The sequence below is a fragment of the Cupressus sempervirens genome, chromosome 1 (genome assembly GCF_028749045.1).
Source record: "Cupressus sempervirens isolate cs-2001-9-10 chromosome 1, ASM2874904v1, whole genome shotgun sequence".
NCBI lineage: Eukaryota > Viridiplantae > Streptophyta > Pinopsida > Cupressales > Cupressaceae > Cupressus > Cupressus sempervirens.
The window spans coordinates 188,533,317-188,555,074 of NC_143118.1; the positions used below are offsets into that span (position 1 = coordinate 188,533,317).

Consider the following 21,758-nt stretch of genomic DNA (forward strand, 5'->3'; position numbering starts at 1 on the left):
TTTTGTTTAGGTCAATTCAGGGTTTAACTAGGTTGGCTGGTTACTTGCCCTAATCAATTATTCACTCAAAAAGTGAATAAATATCCAAAAAGGAATTTAATTCCTCACTTCTCACTTTTGAATTAGAAAGTTGGAGAATAAAAACCCAAAATCCTCTTCATGAGGATTTAATATTTTGTTCGTTGTGGGAGCTACGAGTGTGGGATCATCGCGAGGTTAAGCTCATTGGATCTAGTGTGGGGAAACCTTGGATTGCCATGATTTTGAGCTACTTCTATGGGATATTTATTTTATGGTTCAAATTTCCATTTTACCCTTTTGGCTTTGAGATGGGGCTTTTCTGTTTTATTGGTTTGGCTCTATTTTTGCTTCTATTTTTGGTAGCTATTTGTTTGGAGGCTAAGAACTAGTGTTCCCCTCTATTTCTGTATGTTATTTCTACCCTGTTGGGCAGGTATGAATATTTTCCTATTTTTCAGGATGAGGGTTTGGGGTTTTGCACTATTATGCTGGCTATTTTTGCATACGGTGTCCAAACTTAATTATTTTTGGATTTTTGGGGTTTTTGTACGCAAAGGTCAAATGGGTTTTAATTTTGAAGTTTTCCAAAAATTTGGGGTTTTTACCTCATTTTGCATGCTGCCCTATTTTCTCAAGTTTTCTTGGCATGAGTTAGGTTTGGGACTTGGCTTATCTATTTGGATATCAATCAAACCTTTTTTGTACTTTTATGTTTTCATTGGGATGCATGTTGCATCTGTACTCCTAATTTTGTGTTCGATTGAGTGATTTTATACCTAATTTTTGGTTTCTTTCGAATCTTTTCCTTTGTTTCGTAGACATTAGGATTCATGTAGAATCCATACTCCTAGATTGAGGCCCGTTGAGTGAGTTCATGATGTTTGGTCTTGTTGCATCATTGGGATTTGTGTAGAATCCATACTCCCAGATTGAGGTTGGTAGAGTGATTTCATGATGTATGGTTTTATTGGTTCTTGGGATTCATGTAGAATCCATCCTCTTGAGTTGTTTTCAGTTGACTGTTGTTTTACATTGTGCTCTCATCATGTCCTTGTGTTATGATCTTTGTGATAGTGGCATGCCACACAGGAGTATGTACATGTACATTAGTCAAAGGACTTGTGGGTCCTAATCTTTCGTGGTACTTCTAGAAGTTATGATCATTGGGGTTGGGATGGGAGTATGCATGCCCACATGCACTTGTCATAGGATGAGCATGGGTAGGGTAGGGTAGCATATGGAGGGGGCTTCTATCTCACATCCTGGTGAACTCAGTCCCATAGGGTTGGCAGAGGAAGTTTTAAATAAGTGATAATTAAAGAAAATGTGTGAATGGTAATAAAACTTAAGATAATGAAAAAGTTCTATGCATTGGCTTTCAAGGGAGCAGATTTAATGAGTGTTCGCATTTGTCTGATGGCCTCCAAGGGAGTACCTTAAGAGTGTTTCCACATGTGATCTAAGCTTGGGCTTGTGGATGCCAAGTGAATCTCTGTGATGTCAACCCCTACTTAGTATCCTTTTGAGTGTCTGACCAGGACCTATACTCCTTACATTGTCTTAGGTTCTTGGTTATAGCCATCACACTATCTGGCATGAGTGTTAGCCATAGTTGTTGTTTTTTTGTGGTTGTGGTTGGATCATTATCTCCATCAAGATGATGGGTGTTGACCTCTAGGTACCACATGGTTGGGATGCATAGCTACCTTTAGCAGTACTAGGGGCTAGTGTACAGGGATGGTCTTTTATCCTAGTGCAACCGTTACTGGATATTCTCACTTGGTACTTCAAGTTCCAGAGTATGCTTCCTTTTGATTTATGCTTTCATTTGGATTCTTTGATATCATGTTTAGAGGATTTTAGTTTATTTGACACATTCCCATAGTATGATGTTTAGCATATGACTAGACAATGTGAATTGTGTATTGAATTATCTATTGCTTATTGGTTTAGCATATTAGATTTGCCTATTATGATGATTATCATGTGGTAGGGGATGTTATCTTCTTGTAGGATTATCTTATGCTTTTCCACTAGCATGTTAGATTTTCTAACGCTTATATTGTAGCATGTTTTAGTAGTGATGTCCCTATTACAATAGTACCGATGATCTAATTGGTGGCTTGGGATGTTACATGCAAGGGATGGCTAGGATCCATGATGGTATTATGATGTTATTGATGGTTGGGAGGAACTGCATACTTAGTTTAGTTTTTCAGTTATTGTGATGTTATTAATGTACATTGTGATGTTTCTTATGTTCACTGTGCTGTTGCTTTTAGTATCTTCTTTACTACTTTGGTTTAGATGGATAAATGTTCCTCTTTCCTATTTCTTGGCATCTTGTTGTTTATGCACTCGAGTATTCGCTCCGAGATCTCTGTGGATCTAGTACTCATCGATGCAGAGGTCTAAATTCAATTTTAGTCTATTGTTTGACTTTAAGTGTTTCTTGAGTTTCCTAGGTGACCATCTATCAACATGGTGTGATACAATATTGTATCATGTGTAGTGGCTACCCTTGTTTACATTTTTCTAGATACATTGTTGCTATCATGGTCGAGCTTATTAAAATAGCTTTATGTTGATGGTTAGTAGAATTGTTTTGAGACTATCAGATATTGTGTTATAGATTTAGTTGATATATGATTTGATTATTTAGACTTTACATTTCATGTATGCATGATGATTATTACATTATTTTTAGTTATTGATGATGATTAGTTAGATGGTTTATTATCACATGTGTTTTCTTATGGATACTTACCCCATACTTGCATGTGTATGGTGTGCGTGTTTGTTCTCTTATTGTATGGCATTTCTAATGTGGTTAGGGAAGGGAGTCGTAGTCACCTACTATTCGAGATCTACACGATGCACCACTTCTTGCCATTGCTTGTTTAGCTTAGCATGTATATATATAATATGTACCTGCATGGATTTTATGCAAGTTGTAGGTACCAGGTATTGACTTCCCTGAATTGCTAGGATGAGTGTACCCTATTGCACTATCTCAATGGTAAGAGAGGGGAGACAAATTCTCAAGTCCAAATCCTAAACGCTTAAACCATTTGTCCTAGAGATGTAGGACAAGTATTTGAGATGTTTTACTTACCGAATGTGTCGGATGACATAATTCATGATTTTAACCCTTTAGACTGATTTTGTGTGGATTGTTCTATGATGGGTTTTCATATTTTATTTTGGAGGTCTACGGTGAATTTTCTATTAATTAAGTCTAAAATTAAAATATTTAATTAATAATTTAATTATTTTGGAAAAAATAATGATTTAATTATTTTGAAAAAATTAATATAATGTTATGACATTTTGATATTTTGATTTTAATTAATTAAATGGAAATTAATTGAGTCAAAGAATTAAATAAAAGAAATTAAAATTAACAATAATAAAATAATAAATAAATAATAATAATAAAAGAATTAAAATAAAAGTTATAAGTCTATCTAGGAGTAAGTGCACCTCTTGATTGCAGATATGTCTACGACACAGGAGTTAGCACAAAAATTAAGCACATGGTGTCTACAACCTTGTGACTCATCTAGAAGGTTGGAAAAAGCTTGTGCTTAGTTGTCAACGCTTATCTCATCTTGTAGTTGTTTCTAGAGACATTCTAGGTGCTTCCTAAGAGTTCTTTATATTCAGGCACTCCTAGAAGCTGAGGGAGAGCGTGTTTGGTGGATCTGTGAATGTTGGAGAAGGAAGGAGCTTGCTTTGTAGATTTTGAGGAGAAGTGAATTAGTATCAGTGTCCAAGTAGACACTTGTGATTCTGCCTATGTTATTTCTGCTTCTTACACTTCATGTCTTCTTCGTGTCTTCTGAATGCTTTCTGATGATTTCATGTGTTGAATATCTTGGTTGTATGCATTCTTATCTTGGGTATTTAAATTTCTGTATGGGAAACCCCACATGCATAGATCTGAAGAATATATGGGATTAGGGTTTAAATGCTTGGACATTCCTATTAGAAAAAAATAAAATAGGTGAATCTAAATGGGATACATTGTATTCCTACAATGATTTGATCTTCACACACATACACACACACGCACACACACACACACACACACACACACACACACACACACAAAAGCTCTGTTTAAATAAACTTGGAAACGTATCTAAAATATATATACAAATATATAAAAGTCTGAATCATACTGAAAACATTTTGAATTCTCTATTGTAAACATTTTTAACAAAAGCAATTTAAAAAAAAATAATAATAATGAATCGATGACTTTTTTTATGATAATAAACAAAATAAAATATAAAATATATAGGGGAGGAGCAGGTTTACCCACCCCCTACCCCCACCTTCCTCATAGCTCTGACGCTGATAGTCGCCTATACTTGCTGTCATAAGTATTGCGACTACTCTCACAGGCCCTGCAACAGGGGGTAGGGCCGCATGGTCTATTAAGAGCCGTTAGTGATTTAAAAATCACTTCAAAACCCTTTTAAAAAAAATGCCTCTGTTTATATATAGTGTAGTTAAAAATTTTATTAGATTATTATAATATGTGATTTAAAAGGTATGAATTAGATTGGTATTATTGTTATAAGTTAAGTTTTAGATTTATATGTAGTTTTAATAATCATTTTTATTAATTAGAATATGTATTTATTAATTAACATTAATACATATTTTAATGTTATTTAATATAAAATTATTGTTAATGTTCTATAAATATTGATAAATATGAATTATTAAATTATTCATAATTTGTTAATTATTATTAAAGAAAAGGATATATTAATAAGGTTGGTTAGTTATTAATTAATTTAATTAATTGTAGAATTAAATAAATTTTAATTGATAATTAAGTTATGCAATGGAGATTTATAATTGATATGATTGTTGATAATATCGATTTTAAGGAAATTGTAAACTATTTATTTGAAAGTTCATGAGTTTTATTCTAACGATTAGGATAATGGGAGATGCTTGTTGGAATTAAGGAAGTTTTATTTACTCATTAGTAAAATTGACTTTTGTAACATAATGCGAATGATTTTTGGTAAAGTCGATGGGAACTAGTTTGATGATTTATATAAGTAAATAATTATCTTATGATCATTTTAGAAAATTGTTTTAAAATAATGGAGCGATAATTCTATGTTAATTTGAAGAGATAAATGGGTTGACTTGGAGATTAAATGGAGAATTTTATGCACTTAGTTAATTATGTGTTATGATTTATGGTGATCTCTTACGATGATGTATCATATATGATATTTGGTTTCATTTACTTACTACACTTGCATCATGGATTAGAATAGGATGATGATGTACTTTATTTCCACACATGTATATTCTTTTAAGCCTTTCATACCCTGTGCCATGTACAACAGATGATTGAGCATTCTAAAAATGTAATTTATTAAGGGACATTTGGAACAAAGTATATTATTTTAAGCACGTTAGACTTATCATTATTATTTCATGAGGATGTGTTATTAGATGGAATCATTAATAGTTAATTTAGATGTGATTCAATGTTAAGGGATCCTTAAGGAATGTAACCTTTTATGTAAGTTTACATTTACTTTTAGTTGAATGCATGTTGTTGCTTTTGCTACTGTGTATGATATGAATGGTTTAACTTCCATGTTTCAAAAGGGAAAAAAAAATGCTACCAAACTTGGTGAAACTTTAGGTTAATTCTTTTGGATCCCTTGGCGGGGCGTCACATCATGCATCCCCTGATTCTATCGCATGCCTCTTGGAGAAATATCATGCAATACTTTCTAGTATCGCACCTCCTTGTAAGAACTATCATATGACACCCTTAAAGTATCGCACACCTTCAAGAGAAGTATTGCCCAGTCCCTAAAAGTGTCACCCTCCTTATTTAGGAATGTCATGCAAAACTTTCCAATGTTGTCTTAAAGTATCACCTGGATTTTTGCAAAAACACGTGTGGGTGAGCAACGAGCACTTTTTGATGTGATCCAAACTTTTTGGGAGTTGTTTGTGGTACCCTCTTAGGAATTCTTTAGTCCTTTGAATTCACATTTTGAATTCGGAATGTGTTCAATTTGAATTTAGTTATGCATTCTTAATGATCGATCATTTTGGTTAGTAGTGGCATTTTAAGATTCATTAGTTTCCAGGATGGTGGTTAAGTCTTCCATTGCAATCTTTGTGATCCCTGTATGATGTTGTCATGTGCATTCATACTTGTAAAAAATAAATATTATGGCTTGTATTTCATCCTTGTTTCCAAGGATCTTTGGGCAAAGCATTATATTTCTGACCATGTTTTAACCTTAACTCTTTGTATGTTGTGAAGGTCTAGATTATGATAGCATTGGTTATCTCTTCATGCCATTGCAACTAAAAATCTTTGAGCCAAGATATAAGTTATGATCAAGAAAACTTCAGTTGTTGCACCTTCACTACCTTGAATTTGTAGTTATCATTAGTATTTATGAGGGTATGATGACCATTTGAATGCCCTTTTGCAATATCACAACTTTAAACATGTTAGAGGTGAGATTTACAATACAAAATAATCAAAGTGCTTAGAGATACAGAAAAATAAATGGATGAGCAAGGTTTTTTAATATATCCCTATTTCATAATTTTATGACAATTTATGAATAACTCATTAGAACATAGGACATGAATATTTTGTAGGGTTTTTTCATAAGGAAAGAAAAACTTTCAAAAACCCTAAACTGTAAGAACACAAACTATTCCTAATTTTCACAAGGTATTTCAATTTTTTTGGCTCAGTGAAAAATTAGGCCAATAGTAGCTCTTTCCAGGAATGCATGTCCCTTGTAGGCATGACAAGGACTTAGAATTGTTTGGTTAAGTAAACTACTCCAACAAATCTCTCTCAAAAAACTTTATAGAAAGAAAAAATATTCTAACTATATAACAATTGCCCCAGGCCACCAAAACCTCAACAAAATTTCTTACCTCTATCATGTAGCAGATTTTAATTTACACACTCTTGAGGTAAGCTGTAAGTATCATTCTCAATTGTTTCACCAAACATATTATAATTCTTTATTAGTAGATTAGATAAAAAAAAATCACTTTCATAGTGCATATAAAAAATTGAAATAGTATCTTCATCCTTCTTACAATGAAAATTCATATCAGCATGCCCTTGAATTCCAAAATCAAACTAAGAGTCACCATTATCAAAAGACTCACGTATGCCGAAAACACAAAGTGCTCGTACTCTTCTTCATTGAAAAAGTTTCATGTGTCAAAAGTTTGCAACTTACCTTGTGTAACTAGGTGTCAAGAGTATATAAAATCTGATTTCTCATCATTTGTAGTCCTAATACTCATCCAAAAAGATGTATCACATGCTAAAACTCTTTCATAGTCAAGAAATTGATTAGTCACCAAGCTTGAAATACTATCCTAAAAGTGCTAACATAAAATGTGTTGGTCATAACCATAGTCCTCATCTAACAAATTGTTAAAGTAAAACTTGAACTCATCATTACAAGATTCATGAACATAAAAGAGAAACTCAGAATTAGAATCACAACCTCCACTATTTTCCTTTTCATCAGATGAATAATTAAAACTTAATGCAAGGTCACCAACATGAGAAGAGTTTGAATTAGTATGAAGTTTCCCTTTAATAATATCCCTCACATCAAAAAAGTTGTCATCTACATAGACATTTGAGATACTATCATATACACCTCCAAAGCTTGAAAAAGATGGTTTTGATTATAGATCTCTTTCCACATCAAAGTTTGGGGAAATGACTTCATTAAATGAAGAAACATCATAAGCAAAAATATGAGCATCCTTAGCAATACTTACACATACCTTTCAAAATAAAAAACTAACAAAGATGAAATTTCATCAAGGTTCAAGCATACTTCCTCAAAAGTCTTCTCCTCTTGGCTATGATTATTATCTGGATGACATGAATAACTTACAACAAAAGAACCATTAGTATGACAATATAGAAAATTAGAATTATCACTATAATACATTTTCTCTTCCTTGTACAAAACTTTTTCACTAGGTATATCATCATTTTCATCACAAGAAGAGTTATCCATACTACTATTAGAAGTTTCTTCATTCTGATACATACTATCATAAGATTCATTTGTAGTTATATATCCATCTTCCTCATGTTGACTACAATCATTTGATTCACTAAAAATTCAATCCCTCTTTCCACACTCAAAAGATAAATTATAATTATATACAAATTCATTACATTCATTCTAACTTTCAAGGAATTCACTATCATCATTAAAATATTGAACATGAATTCTATTTTTATACAAATTATTTTCCATCTTCTTGATGTATTCTTCAACTTGTAAAATCTTTTGTAATCTAAAATGTGTTGGCCAATCAACTGAATCAAGCATAAAGACTTCTAGGAAAACAATAAGCCATGAAGATTCCTTAGGTATTTAAGAAAAATGAAATTCCATGAGCATTGATTCAAACTTTATATAAAATTTATCATCTCTTAGACCTTGAACACTTTCATAACTTGGTAGACTAACTTCAGATATGAGATATAATTCCATTAGAAAATAAAACTTCTACCTATTTCACCTAGTGATGATAATTACTAAATACAGGTACTAACCATTTCTAACTATTGACTTTCATGAAAAGGATACACATGAAAATCAATATACCTTAAGTGAAGATGTTGAAACTTCATCTATTGATTTGGCATGGGTGTAAACTTCAACTTCTTCACACCATTAATGAAAACCATGTAGATCTACCACCCCCTTGAAGAGGATAAATAAATCATAGCTATGATTGACTTTCTAACATTCCAATTCTTATAACAATAGATACATACAACATTCAAACTCTCTAATTAAGAACATATACTTATATTCCAAGAGCTACTATCACAAGCTTCAGATCTTCCCATACAAGCTAAAATTCCTTCAAAAAATTTAATGTGAAATCAACTAGGAAAATTGGTACAAAGATATAGAGTCGCTAGTCACACTTGTGAGAAATATTACATAATTTTTCACTTGTTAAATCAAGACAAGACTTTTAATTTGTAAGAAAATATGCAAATCATAAAACCACTCTTGAAGATTTACAAACATGGAAAATAGAAAAATGATTTTTGTTCATTCTTTACTCTAAACCTTTACACCAACATTTTGAAACATTACCTAGCTAAACTAATTGATGATGAAATCACTAGTAACAATGCAATTTATATTCAACTCTCAAAATATTGTTGTTCTAAATAAGGTAACCACTAGGAGACATGAATCTTCAATAAAGAGAAGGAAAATACCTCACAACCTTGTTGATGTAGCAAAATTTTCACATGCCTTTCTTCTAACTATATTGAATCACCTTTTAGATTTCATACTCCTTGGCAGATTTTCCATTTTGAATAACACAATGATAGGGACAAATACACCTAGTGAATTACCAACTATAAGGATTGTTAAAATCATAATGTTTTTTACACTTGAGTGCCAACACACTTAAACATATTCCACATTGGATGCCAAGTACATCATGCATGCCGAGTGATCTTCATGTGCCAAGTAGTTTGCAGATGCCGAGTGAAGATCAGCTGCCAAGTGAAAATCAAATACCAAATGAAGTTTAGGTGCCGAGTGTTAACAAGTGCCAAGTGTTAATAAGTGCCGAGTATTAGTAAGTGCTAAGTGTTAATAAGTTCCAAGTGTTAACAAGTGCTGAGTAACATGAGGCACCAAGTAATACAATTTTGTTAAGGTGTCGAGCTATCTAGGAAACAATTTGTGCCAAGCATCAGCAATACTTCAAGAGCTGAGTAACTCAGTATATCAGCATAAGAGTTTTTAATTGCACAAACTATGATGCAAATAGTTTTTATAGCTGACATAAGGTAAATCTCAAAGTATTTAATGATGAGATTGAATCTTTTATTTTCCCTATGCAATTTTCATGTAGCCAATAAGAAAAATGCTAAAGGCATGCAACCAATCAGCAAAAGATAAGTATTGAGCGAAAACTGAAGATTGAATATGGATCGTAGATCCATACCTAACCCTAAATCTTCAAATGTCTTTATAAGGAAGATGAAACTTCATTGTAAAGTGTAAGAGACAAGAGGTGTGAAAAGACATACAAGGGTTCGTAAGGAATTTTATTTTTAGAAGTGAGTATTATCAAATCACAAAAGGATCCAGATCAGAGAAAGCAAAACAAGTGCCTGCAATCAGCAATCAAGGATTGTAATCAGTTAGGTTTATTGTACCTAATACTCTCTAGCAATTGTATTAGAATGAAAAATCCTATGGTGATAGGTTAGCTTAATAGTTATTTTGATAAATCCTTTAATAGGGTAACACTTCATGTTAAGTGTTTGAAATCCTCTAACTAGGTCACTATTGACATAGTGTAAAGACTTTAACAGGGCAGGCCTTTAATAGGCCAAACCATCAGAAGTGGTTGAACAATATTGCTGCAGTAATTTTTGTGGGTATCATCCCCACTCCAGTTTTACCTTCTTATTCCTAGAGGGTTTTTGGGTTACCAAATTCCAATGTTAAGTGTTATTCATGCATGTGTTTTGTTACATGTTTATTTGATGTATTTACATGCATGCAATGTACTTTCAGTTAAGAGTTTTATTGGATAAAATGTGATACTTATGATTCACCCTCCCCCCGCCTCTCATAAGTACTCTTTCCATATTTGAATTTTCCAACAATTGGTATTAGAGAAAATCCAAGTTCTCACAAGGAAAAGCCTAACAAGTTGGAGGAAAAGATCTAAAAGATGGAAGCCTTCAAACTTGGAAATATCATTGAAAATTAGGTGATAGATGTGGAACTTGCTTTGCGTAGCTTGGAGGAATTCAGAAATAAGTTGAGAAACTCATTAAAAAAGAGGAAGGATCTAGCCATAGCTGAAAATGATATACACTACAAGGAGATTGATACCATCAACATATTTTCCAGTGGAGACACTAAAGAGTTTGATCCGGCAATAGCAGAACTGATGGAGAAAAATAAAATTCAAGCAGATGAGATAAGATCTCTCAAGATGGAACATGAATCACAAGCCATAATGATATGTGAAATTACTGAACACAAGAAAAGAGCAGTTGAAGAAAAAGTGATGTTGGAAAATGATAAAAGAAATCTTGCAAACAGACTTGAAGAAAAATGTACTAAACTAACAAGGATCTCAAACATGCAGATGGATACACTTGCCCAAATGATGAACCTTCATCATGAACTCAATATAAAAGATATTGAGATCTCCACCTTGAAGATGCAGAATGAATTGAACAGAGAAAAAGAGGTAGCAGAAAATCTCAATAAATCAAGTGAAGCCATCAAATATTTTGAACAGTTGCTGAAATCAGCAAAATATGCCCATGATACATCAGGACTAGGATACAATAGCACTGAAGTTGGAGAATCATCAAAGAGTGCTGAACAAAGAAGTGATAAAGGTAAGAATTCAAAACCCACTTTTCATTACTATAATAAGAAGGGACATACAACTAATGTGTGCAAGAGTAGAAGATTCAATCAATCAAACATACCCAAAAGTTTCTGTCACAAGTGCAACATGCAAGGACATATGACACAAAATTGCAGATCCAATGTCACAAGGACTCAAAAATTTGATGGACATTGTTATAATTGCAAAAAGTATGGACATAGGGCATTTGAATGCAGATCAAAACCTATGTGGACATCAAATCAACCAGCAAAAATAGAAGGAAATGGAAGTCATTATCATTGGGACTACAACACCAGGTATAGCTGTCACTATTGTCAAGAATATGGACATATACCATAGAACTGTATAAGAACACATTTCAAAGAAAACTACAAAAGATGGTTGAATCAAACTACATGTTTTAGTTGTTTGAAGACTGGTCATATTAGTAGAAACTGTCCTACAAGATCAAAGGCACCCAAGATTGAAGATAACAAAGGAAAACAAAAGATTGACATTGAAAAGATAAGAGGGAAAATGAATAAAACTTGGAAAAAGAAGGAAGAGTGCAACACATCAAGTGGAGGGATCACTTCACCCAATGGGTCAAGTGATCATACTTCATCAAACTAAGCACAAAAAAAATACACAGGACTGATATACAAGGCTATATCATACATCAATCCCAAGACAAAGAAGCTAAGCAAAGTATAAATCCACATGAAACAAGATGTCAAGATAAAAACTAAATGTTGATGCCGAACTGCCTTTGGATGCCAAGTTAAAATAGATGTCGAGCTCCCAACAACAACCGAGCTAATAACTGATGCCGAGTTGGATAACTCTAATAGAAAGCCAAGTAAAAGCGAAATAATGGAATCCGAGTTAGGTCAAAATTTCTTTAGAAGCTGAGTTGGTAGTTGAGCATTCAATGTGATGAAATTTGGGTATATTATCACGATTTCAATCAATTTTCTGCATCGTGATCAAGAAGCAAAGGAGAAGAAAGAGAGCTGAGTGACTACATAGCAAGAATCTAGTGTTTCAAGAAGATTGCAACCTCATTCAACACGATTTTTCATCAATCTAAAGGTTTTTTTTTTTGTGCCCAGTTATCTAGTTTTATACCCATTTGTTGTATAAACCCTAGTTCGCAAAATGGTGTCAAGTTCAAAGAAAGTCAAGGAGAAAGAGTCTTTTGAAGTCCAGTTAGTTTCAAATGAAGTGAAGAAACTTGATTTCTGCCCTAATCTCGAAGTTGCTTACAAAAATGACCCAGCCGGAGCTCTCTCCCACATTCCCCCAAAAGTTGTAATGGTTCAAGATGTGAGAAAATGTTACAATTGCAAGATAGGAGCTCTAGGAGATATGGAAATTAGACAAGCTTATGATAAAATATGTGTAGATGGAGCATTGAAATAAGAATTTAAAATTGTTGAAAGAAAGGGTTTGACCTAAGTTTTTAGTTTTCCCACCATATTCAAAACTAAATGGATTAGACTTGTATTGAGCAGAATCCATGGTGGAAACTTGTGGTTATAAGATATACCCATCAAATTGACAAAGGAAATTAAACATAGAGTAATAGGGTACCCAACCCTATATCAGTACAAGACCCTAAGAAATGAATCAAAGGAGGTCATTAAAAGGAATACTGGTGCACAATGGAACAAAAGAGGAATGACAATTCATACTAGAAAGGATCCTCTAGTTGAGTTTGCTATTAGAGTTATTGCTCACAAATTCTATCGATCCAGTAGACTTAATAGTGTACCATGCATTGCAGTAGATGTAGGTTACAAATTGGTGAAAAAGGATCATACCTATGATCTTGCAGAACTGCAATTGCAACAGATAAATGAAAATCTACCTGCCATAAGAAGAACAAAGGGCACACAATGAAAATTTGGAGCAATCTTAGTTTCCATATTCTTTTATGTACAGAATGAATTTCCCTCTTTTAGTAAAATAGCATGGAGGAATGAAAGAACCATCATCACAAAAATTAATGAATATATAGAGCAAATGGGAGAAAATTTTGATACTTTGATGACAAGCTATTTTGAAGATTTCAAGAAAGCCATGAAGCAAAGGTCAAGGATACCAACTTCATTAGTGGAAAAGTATAATAATGATATATGTTTCTTAGTTGAAATTTATTTTACTTATATTCAAGCAATAATACCAAGTGTAAGATGGCTAAGGCCATTCGGATATGAAATCAATATTGATGAGGCATCAACAACAATAATTGCATTATTGGTAGAAGAAGCAGATAAAAATGCACCACATTTTGGCACTTATGATGTGGTAAGATAAAAAATAAACATGGAATTAAAAACTACTTCTACATTGAAAAAGAAAGAAAAATTAATCAAGAAGATCAAGAAGAAGTTTGGAAAAGAAATTGAGGTTGAGGCAGAAGAAGAAGAAGATGAAAGTGAGGATGAAGATGAGAAGGAACAAGGGCAAATGGAACTAACTCAAGGTCTTGAAGAAGACAAGGAGGAAGGTGTAGAGGAAGAAGAAGCCAAGGAAGCACCAATTGAAGCTAAGCCAAAGAAGAGAAAGGCAACATAACAGCCTTCAGCCAAGCCCAGATCGAAGAAAGTTGCCACTCCATCACCTCAAAAGCCAACAACACGAGCATCAACAAGAGCCTCTACTCAAAATTCTAATGAGGAAGTTACCAAGAAGAAACAAGTCAAGGAATCACAAGAAGAGCCGAGGAAAAGAAGAAGATATGTGGCTCAACCTGACACTGATGACGAAGAGCAAACAGAAAAGGTAAGCAATTCATCAATTGATACCCTATGTAAAAAGATTGCAAATGGTGACTTGAATAATTTAAATAAAGTTGATTTTAGTAAGTTTAATAAAGAAGAATAAAATAAAATAGAAGAAATAGTGTATGGAATGATGGCACAGTTCAAGTACACTCCACTTGAACTAGATGGTCAATTGCCAAAGGAGCTGTCAAAAATTGTAGAAGATAGATGGCATTTTTCCTTAAAAATGGAGAAGGAGATGAGGGAATCAACCCTAGCAAGTGTATTGCCAAATTTGACCAGAGAACAAGTTAGCAAAGTAGTCAAAAGGCATAATAATAGGTTTACACCCAAATATAGGGCATTCTTTATACTTCAAAATAGAGTGGAAGAGATTGTTCAAAGAAAAATGAAATCATGGAAGAGTTTGTATAAAAAGATTGAAGATTTTCTTGAGGAAGAATACAAGGAAGAAGTAGCTATAACAATAGAGGAGAGGAGAAAAATGAAAGAAGAAGAAGAAAAGAGGAGAGAACAAGAGAGGAAATAAGAAGAAGAAAAGAAAAGAGAAGAAGAAAAGAAAGATGGAGAGGAGGAAGAGACACAAAAATAGGATACAATGGCAATAGTTGAGCCAGAAGAGCAACCAGATCAGAGTGTACAAGACACACAATTGCCACCCCGTAGCCCTCCACAAGCATCCATCCCATCTACAGGTACAATAACAATAACTGATGTTCCTGATACTTCTGGTCAGAATATCAATCCACTAACTACAAAAGATCTAAAAAGAATTCTTGACCAATCAACACAACAAGCAATATTATGTGCAGATCCAATATTGGTCAATATAGATGAGTTACAGAAACTAGTAGAAAGTACAGTTAAAGATAAGGTGAATACATAAGAACCACCTTCTATCACAACTACTAATAGTCAATTTGAAATACCAACAAGTATAATTGATGCTGTAAGACAAAATCAAAGTGCAGCTGTAGAAAAAGGAAAAGAACAAACAGGACAGACTATTACATCTGATCCTATAGCACAAATACAAAGTGCACTTCCATAGATAACAATAATTGATAATGATAGACAGAAGGAAGAGGTAATAGTAAAAACCCCTAAAGAACAGGAGGCAATTCAAACATTAATAAAGTTGCCTACCTTGGGAACTCTTTCACACCAACCATTGCAGATTTCAGCACCATCATCTAGTACTACCAAAGTTGCAAGGGTACTTCACTATGGAGACCCTAAATTAGATGAAGAGATAGTCATACTGAGGTATGACTCAAAATCAATAACCATTGATCAAATCAATGAGGTGCAGGATGCACTAAATAGAAGGAAAAGACAGGAAATACTCAGGAAAGAGTATAAAAATAAGCAAACACTTTATGAGATCAAGGACATCTTTATGGATGCCTTCAGTTTGCAATCACCGGATGAGTCAAAGCATATCATAGAGCAACTAACAGATATTGTTGACCAGGTGACAAATGAAGACCTAGAAACTAATGCAAAACTTATGGAATGGTCAGAAAGAAAATTTCAAGGGAAAGTGAATGAGAAAATATCAAGACAAATCGCACTTTCACAAGTAGAATTGGCAAAGCTTATTGATAAGGTGAAGAAGGTACTTGAGAATATATTCTCACTATAAAAAAAATTGTGTGATTTTTCATACTTCACACAAGAAACAAGCCAAAAGATACTGAGCTTGGAAAGAAATCTAAACATTTCAAGCATGCAACTACCGAGTGATCCAGCTCAAAGTGAGAAGCATTTTTCTCAATCTTTTCACACTCACAAAGAAATAGTTGTCTTAATAGCAGATGAGGCTAATATTAAGGCTAGAGTAATACAACTTCAGTCCTCCATTACCCCACATTTAAAGATACTCCATAAAGAGAAAGTATATGTTGAAAATGTACTCAAGAAAGATCCAAATCTTTCTACATTAGATGGACTTATTCAACTTGCTGCCAAGACTACTATCCAGCATAAGTCACTAGAAATTGCCTTGAACAATTGAGATGTAGCTCTCAGAATGATTATGGAGGTAAATAGCACATTTTTTGCTAAATATGGTCTTAACCCTTAAACATTCTTCGACATAAGTGTCAAAAAGGGGGAGATACAGATTAATAAGGAGAACAGATACAAAGGAGGAGCATTGATATATAGATAAGGCACAATCAACTCAGGGGGAGTTACAAAATTTTTGAGGTATATATTGTAAGTCACAAATTTTGATCAAATTTTTCAATATGTACATACTAATCATATTAGTAAATGTACTTATAAGGTCAGTTAAGTGTTTTTGTCACTCATGTCAAAGAGGGAGATTGTTAACATCATAGTGTTTTTGACACTTGAGTGCCAAAACACTTAAACATATTCCACATTGGATGCCGAGTACATCATGCATGTTGAGTGATCTTCATCTACCGAGTAGTTTTCAGATGCCGAGTGAAGATCAGCTGTCGAGTGAAAAACAAATATCGAGTGAAGTTCAGGTGTCGAGTGTTAACAAGTGCTGAGTGTTAATAAGTGTCGAGTGTTAATAAGTGCCAAGTGTAGACACCTAAAAAACCTTTAGCAAATAAAGTATTTTTATTTTCTGAAAAAGTCCTGATGACATCATCATTTATTAATTAATTAATTTTTATGCCATTAAATCCCTTTATCTTAATTAAAAATATTTAATTAAGGAATCCCTCCCAAAAATTTTTAAATCTTATTTAAACATTATTTCCTTATTTATTAATTATTTAATTAATAAATTGACCAAAAATCCCAAAATAAATTAAAATTTTTTTTTTTGCCCAAAACCTGGCCAATTTCCTTAAGACCAATAACCTCTTCCAAAATCTTCTAATCCTTCTTTAATTTTGATTAAAGGCTAATCCCATCATTTCCTACCCCTAATCCAAACTCAAAATATTTAATCAAGATTAAATATTAATCCTCATCTTTATTAAAAATATTTTAATAAATATCTCCTCAACCAAACCCTTGAAATAAATAATACTTTATTTATTTCATAAAATCTTATCCTAAGAAGTTCTAGACTCTTCTAGAAAGTCTTCATCCTCATCCTAGGAAATTCTAGACTATTCTAGAAAGTCTTTATCCTCATCCAAAGTTTAGACTCTTCTAGAAGATGTCTTTAACCCTAATCCTAATCCCCTCCTAACCTTGTCACATTCCCTAAACATGGGTTAAGACTTGCTAACTCAAGCCAAAGTTAATAAATATCTCCTCCTTCACCCACTCTCATTAAATGCCATCCACTTGCCTATCCCTAAGCTAATCCTAAACCATCCTAATCCATCCTCTAATCATTTGCACAAGCTTAAGCAAGCTTAAAACCCTCCTAATCAAGTCCAAGTCGAAATTGCTCTCATCACCCTCAAAATATCTCAACCATAGAACTTTATGAAGCCCACTAGGCCATAAATGACTCTTCCAAGCCCTTTTATTGCTCTTACAAGCACTTATGAAGGGTCTTTATGAAGATTTTATCCCTTGAGCCTCCTTTGTTGACTCATCCTTCCCCTTTCCTCCATCCTCTCACCATGTGACATGTGTCACTCCCTGATTGGTTGTAAGAAAGCACAATCCATGTGCTCTCCTCTCATGCAATCTGAGCCTTCTATAAGCTTTTTCACATCCTTGCATCCTAGCCCTTGATCCCTCAAGCCTCTTGCCTATAAATTGGATCCTTCCCCTTTGCAAAATAACACAATCCATGAAGTAAAGTTATAATGCTATTTTGAGAGCCAAATCCATACTAAAGCCATCTATCCACACCAAAAATCCACAATCATCCATTGAAGCCTTCGGAAGCATATTGAGCATACATCTTATCTATTTAGACAAAGCTACTCAACAAGAGAGCTTCTCATTGAGAGAGCCCATTAATGGCTCATATTCTCAATTGAGAGTTCATCTTAGTCTATCTTGAAGTTTATGAATTTTGTTTAGTTTGTAGAAGCTTTATTTAAATTTGGTTTCTATTAGCATACTAATGTTGCTCATATACATTTTGGCACGCTTGGTGGGACCCCGCATGGGTCATCTTCATTAGCTTTTTTAGTCATATTTTGTATGTCATTTGCTAATTTTGGCTAATTTTTGTGATTGGTAGGATTGTATAAATTGGTTTTGTAGATCCACATGAGCATGAAGAAGACAAAGGAACTCATAGTCTATCTCATAGTATTTGCAGATTTTTCAAGCTTATAGGTGGACAAAGCACTTGGAAGTCTTCTTCCTCTTCTTGTCTATATTCTTCTTATTCCATCTACTACTTCTTCTTCTTCTTGTGGGAGATCTTGGCCATTTTTTTTTAATGAAGAAAAATCATACACACTTCTTTTTAGTGCTTAAAATGAACCCCCAAATCATACTTAAATCCATTAAAAAATTAAAAATTTGCAAAAAAGAAAAAATCTTTTAACAAGTGAAACTAAACCAATCTAATAATTTGCATCCTTGCAACATCAAGGTTTTAGATGCATTCATGCAAAATTAGGAACACTTCATTTTTGGAAATTTAAAAAGAACTTCAAGCTTCCATTTCAAAAGGTTCAAAATCAACACTAAGTGCACACTAAAATCTAAAACAAACTCAAAGCATCAATTAAAGATAAAATGAACCTCATTTGCAAATATTTTAAAGTTCTTTTAAAAATCTCATGAAAACTAAGAGTCCTAAATGGTTGCCAAAACTTGTCCTAAAATCTTTGTTATTTGTTCCAAACAAATGTCTTGTTGCAAAATCTTGAATGTTTCTTAGGTTTTTCATGCATCAAAACAATCTAGGAATATCATTTTTGGGCTTAAAACATGCAAACTAGAACACAAAATATTGAATGAAAACCAAAGTCCAAAGAGTCATTTTCACTTTTGAGTCCAAAACAATCTTGAATGATCTAAGGTTAAAACAAAGCACTTCAAAGTTCTTAAAACAACACACAAAATCTCAATCTTGAATGCTCAAAGGAAAAAACTTGAATGTTTAATCACTTGTCTTTGAATGCATGTTGCTAAAATCACTCTTGAGTGCCATGGATTAAAATCAAGTTTGTTTTTTTTATGAATGCATGATTAAAACAACAAATCTAATCTTGAATGCCATAGATCAAATAATCATCTTTTGGAGCATAAAAAGAATCCACATTTTTGAAATCTTCTAAGTTATAAAAACTAATAAAGACGCTTATAGTAAGTTTGTAGTTGGACTCACCCTTTTTAATCACCCATCACTTTAACCATTGGTTGCAATCTCAACGCCATCTATGGGGATGGGTCTACCTAAGAGGGTGTTAAGTGCTCCACAAAGATCAAACTCCACTCACTTGGGTCTTTAGTGGTTTTTATAAGTTAGAAAATTCCTTGAATGCGCATTAATCTTGCTCACACTTCATTTGGGCATAAAAATTGGACAAATCTTGACGTGGAGGGCCTTCGAGCGCGCGCTTGGAAATCGAGTATCACACATCTTTGTTTTGGGCTTAAAACAAACTCACACTCAATCTTGAATGCCTAACAATCAATGAACATTGCATGGTTTGGACGCATTTTCAATGACGCTCGTATTTCTTATGCTAACGATCTCTCGACTTTCATTATGCTGACGATGCTATCAAATTGGAATGAACATTGTATGCCATAATCACAAGTGTCTTCAATCATAGCTTACAAAATTTAAATCATCAATTGGAATGAACGTGTGTCTTTTAAAGCCCAAGATCATGTATGTGGTCTTGTTTTACACTTTTTAGGAGGCTTGCATGGGGATTTCATCACCCCTTGGGACGACCTCAACTCCAACGTTCTGGTGGAGTATAAGAATTGGGAGGTGAATCGAAGGACACCTCTCTTGGGATCAAAATTTTGTCACTCAGGCTAAACCTCAAGGAACTTTATACCCTTGAGAAGTGAAAGAGGAGAAGTGGGTTACCGCTCCTCTTGGCTGTGTGACATCTTTTTGGTTTCATCTACGGATTTGGGCCTCACGTACCTTGCATATATTGAGGACTCCCTAGCTAAACCAAATTTCATCCTTGTAGAAAGCTTCCTAGGATGTTGGTGTGTTCGACGTGCTTGCTGAAAACTTTTGTCTACTTGTTTGTTCATAGCTTTTGAATGAATGTTTGCCAATTTTGGTCGAAATCCCTGAAAATTAGAAATCTCCCAGCTCAAGGCATACTTAGCGTAGTCACTGCCTTATCAGAAAATTATCCAAGCTCCCCCGCTGCAACCGAATCTATCTAGTTCTTTGCCTTAGAACAATCCCAAATTCGAAGTCCATCCAAATCATCCCCCTAGCTAGCTAGCAACCCAATCCAAAATCACCCAAGCCTTTAAAGAGTTGTTGTCACTTTGCCAAAATTTCCTATCCAATCAATCTATCCTACCAATCAACCAATCTCACCAAGGTTATCCGTCTGACAGAGCATTTTCTAGGGTAATCTAGCTTTGTCACTTGCATCCCTCATCACCTTGAGCTAAAGGTTGGGATCCACAAGTGGTCAATCTCGTGTCATGCCCATAGGATCATTAGTCTATCCTCAAGTTGACACAGCCACCACCAAATCTAGCACATAGGAAAGCAAAACTCTCACCTTTTGACAACATGCCCTTGAAGTCTTCCATCCACAGGAAAGCCAAAAATCTCTAGCCAATCCTCCTTAGGTCTGTCATGCAGCTTTGACTCTCCCTAGGAAATCTTTCATCAGCCAATCCAAAATCTGTGCTTAATCCAAATCCAACTATAAGCTTCCGTTTTCATCCATATGCAAGACCCCACCCCCATCAAACTCACCATCAAAGCATGAAGTACCAATCCTATCATGATGTGTTTGGTCACATTGTCCTTGCTCCTGCCACCTCCTATTCCAATGATGATGAAAATCTTGTTGACTATGACAAGTATATTGAAAGCCTTAGAAACATTCCCCCAAGCATCCCCCAAAATCCAAGAGTTATTCCAAACTATCTAGTCATGCCATCTAATATTCCAGCTTCCCCTCCATCACCCCATCAACCAAGCTTCCAATCTTCCACCCCCATCACACTAGCTATTCCTGTCAATCCACCTCCACCTTCGACACACGAGTCTCCAAAGAATCTCCTAGAGGAAATACAAGAAAAGTTGCCTCCAATAGTCGATAAGCCATGTCATCTAATCCAACCATGTGAAGTAGTCAATGATGAAGCTTCCCCATTTATAATATCACCTCCATCTCCCATAGCTATCATCCTCATACCATCCATCAAATTTCTTAAAATCCTTCCACTTCCTACAAGCATCAAAATCCCACCACCTATCAAATCCCTCCAAATCCTATCCACATCACCTCCAAGCATTTCCCAAATCTCTCGTAATGACCCTTATGCATCCATCTTCTACTCACCCATCTCCACTACTGAATCTCCCATCTATCCATCTACTGCCTTTGAAGAATCCATCCCTTCACCTCCTATCGCACCATCCAC

The 21,758-nt window shown here is 34.1% G+C and overlaps 1 pseudogene; it reads left to right on the forward strand.

Annotated features, from left to right (window-relative positions):
• Positions 1–14,242: 14,242 nt before the first annotated feature.
• Positions 14,243–21,758, forward strand: part of LOC149576754 (uncharacterized) — a 36,080-nt pseudogene continuing 28,564 nt past the window's right edge.